Source organism: Centroberyx affinis, unplaced genomic scaffold (genome assembly GCF_046629955.1).
Source record: "Centroberyx affinis isolate AG114_WGS23_722 - 3 ecotype Tasmania unplaced genomic scaffold, CSIRO-AGI_Caff_v1 ptg005091l_1, whole genome shotgun sequence".
Lineage (NCBI taxonomy): Eukaryota > Metazoa > Chordata > Actinopteri > Beryciformes > Berycidae > Centroberyx > Centroberyx affinis.
Genome location: NW_027282520.1, coordinates 554,496 through 558,094, shown reverse-complemented (window position 1 = coordinate 558,094; position 3,599 = coordinate 554,496).

Genomic DNA, 3,599 nt, shown 5'->3' with positions numbered 1-3,599 from the left:
AGCGCTGTATAAATAAAGATTCTTATTCAAATAGTATATTATTATTCCTGTAATGCAGTTGATGACACTGGTTTCCCACAGTCGTCCTGGCTTAGTATTCATGAACATTGATCATGCTAAAAAAAAAAAAAAATAGGAGAAAAAATGATGTCCCTCTGTTTCCTCTCTGGTAAGAAAGACCTGTGGAGCCCTGTTGTGGATTAGTGCACACCAGCAATCAGTCAAGACAAATAAGGTTATCAGTAGCAGTAAGACAATGATAAGGTACTAACCTCTTCTAATTTCTTTAAGTACACAAAACCCAATACAATAATTAATTCAATTAAAAATAAAAGAGCATTCATTACGATTGTTTAGTGTAGGATGTTGGAACTTAAGTGAACCCAATGTAATCCTACATTTTGAGTGAATTGTTGTATCAAAGACAAGTTAACGTTATGCAGATTAACCAACAAATAATCAAACAGGACAATGTTGAATAATTTTATCACATGATCATGAACAAAAGAATGCCTATTAGTCAAAACCAACTTCTGATCTCAGAAATGCCACACTGTCAAAATGACCAAAGGTATGCGTATCTACTGGAAATCACAGAAAGAGAAGTGAGGGAAGGAGATGGAGAAAGATCAGAGAAAATGAAGGTCAAAGGGGAGACACACACACACACACACACACAGATATAAACACAGTGAGATAAGTACAAAAAGAAGCAATTTAAGGAAAAGAAGCAGTCTATGGATCCATAAAAGAGATACACACAAGATGTAAGTAAAAACACTAATTTATCTTTTAACCTTATTTCCACACACCAGAAGAACTGTCCTGGAGCAGATTCTCCTGCATGACTGGATGATAAATACATATGAAGATTTGCATTACCTGACAGGTTAAGATCAAGCAAGGACTTCACTAATACCTTTCACTCCTTTTTCTCTCACCCTTTCCATCATCTCTTATTGAGACATGCAAGGTGCAGTAATAACAGCAGTGACGATCACTGAATGATGGAGCAAAAGGTCTGACCCTAAGACAATAAGAAAACACTACAGGAAATCCAGGAGAGGTGTCCCTCTCACCTTACCTTGCGAGGCAGCTGGATTCGCGAGATCACGATCACGCGAGAATCCATCTTGCCAGGCTTCAAGTTATGCGTTTGTGGCCGAACCACAGCGGTGTGGACCAATCAGCTTCCTATGAGGGCAGCTAGGGGCAGGTTTAGGTGCTGCGACAGCGAGAAGTGACTGTTCGTTCACAACAATGGCGGCTCCTAAAGAGGCTAGCGTAGATGCTGCTATAACATCAGTTATTTCTGAACTGGAGAGTATTTCTTCATTGAAAGAAGAGCAAAGAATGGCACTGAAGGCTTTTCTGGATGGAAAAGATGTTTTCGCTCTTCTCCCGACCGGCTTCAGCAAGAGTTTTTTTATATGGTTCGTTGATCTGATTGGTTGAAGTTAGCCCGTGATAGACGGTGATAGACAGATGGTTCATCCAATCACCTGCCAAGTATTTTTTGAAGGTGCCTGCCCTTTTCCAAAGTTTCCAAGGACGACTTCCCAGATGGTTCTGTGTAACAAACCATGTGGCAAGTCAGGTTACCTCTCACCATTACGCAATGCCAAATGCGCAACATGCATGCCCCGTTAATCATCATCACACACTGCCAGTTGCTAAATACGCAACCTACAACCAAGAAAAACAACACAGTAAATATGTAAAAAGCACAGCCGGCAAAAAGTCATGAAAATAAACTGCAAAGGCACATTCATCCGATGTACAATGTACCTGACACACACACACGTTTGGTTAAAAATTGTGCTACATTCAATTCAGTAAATCCCAGTTGCGTCTCATATGTCACTTAGATCAACCCATGTAGTGCAATTTTTATTATTTTTAATTAGGATATTTATTCTTATAATTTCAGTCGTCAGTCGTTTTTTCCATCCCGGGAGAGTGAGGCTAATTACTGGAGGGGAAGGATAGGCAAAACGCATAGTGTTGTCAGCAGCCAGTTGGTTTCTGTATTTGTCCACTTGAAGTCAGAGCAGAAAAGCCTGTCTCGCATAGACAGATGGAATAGAAGGGGAGCAAAGTTGTCACTGCCATCTCGCTGAATTACAGGTATTCTCCACTGCAGGCCAGCCAGAACTCAGACAGTGGCATCTCATTGAAACGAGCGCACAAGCGACGCGTCGCACGACAACTCCATGAAGTGCGTTTTCCAGGTTTGTCGGTAGAGCGCAGTTGGTGTCAGTGATGAACGGATTGCACAGCCATTGTTTTCCAGTGTGTGGATCACGTTTGGCTCAAGTGTGCTCCCATAATGTTTTCGCATGGGACGATTTGTTGACTGTAACTCCCGCGGTCTGATGGGTAGGCCTACATATTTGTCAATAATATAATATAGCTATTTTTGGGGGTTCACGTGATGCAGCGAAGCTAGGTAGACGCTAGCCCAGGGGCTCTCCAAACAAATTCATTTTAAAACCTTTAAAAACACCCAAACCCACTTTTAATTTGGTCGGACTGCTGCAGTATGGACCTGAGACCCAGGAACAAAACTAAATTCAGCTAGTGAGCAAATTCCGTCGTCTGCAGAGAAAATTACTCCCGGGGCTGGTGACCAAGAAGTTTGCATAATGGCGGCGGCACAGGAACACCTGAGCGGAGGAGACTCACTTATTCTTCAAGAGATACGAAATGGCAATCAAGCCCTCTCCAGTAAACTTGACTCTAAAACCGCAGAAATTAATCAATCTATCTCCGGATTGAAAACTGTGCTGGATGAGCTGAGCTCCCGTGTAGCTGAAGTGGAAGAGCGTATTGGCACGGCGGAAGACCAGTTGGTGGAGCTGGACTCTCGTGTTATCAAGTTGAGAAAGGAAAATTACTTTTTAATGGAGAAAGTCGACCAACTGGAAAACTACAGCCGACGCAACAACATACATGTCGTTAATCTTCGGGAAGGCTGTGAAGGGAACGACCCTGTAAACTTTTTTGTTGACTGGATCCCTGCCACCCTGGGACAAGAGCATTTCACTGAGCCCCTGATAATAGAGCGAGCACACCGGGCTCTTGCACCCCGTCCACCTGCAGACCAGAGACCAGCCTGTCTTGTTACGCCTGCTCAAATATCAGGATCGGGACAAAATCCTACGCATCGCCGGACAGCGGTCCAGAGAGAATAAGGGTCCTATCATGTACGATGGTAAGCCGGTGCTGTTTTTTCCCGACCTGAGTGCCAGCCTAGTGAAACGCAGGAAGGAGTACGACCAAGTTAAGAGGGAGCTTCGGTCTAAGGATGTCCCGTTTGCCCTACTCCATCCCGAGGCTTGAGTCCCTTACGTGTTTTGAAGAATCTTCTCCTTCCATCGGGGTGATGGAAGAAGAAGGAAAAGAGTCTTGACACACCTGAAAAAACTGCAAATTGATGTTGCATTTATACAAGAAACCCACCTTACTACACAGGAGCATAAGAAACTGAGGAGAGAATGGGTAGGACATGTACTATCATCATCCTTTAATTCCAAAGCCAGGGGAGTGGCTATTTTGATAAATAAAAACACTCCGGTGACGATTGGGGAAACTATTAT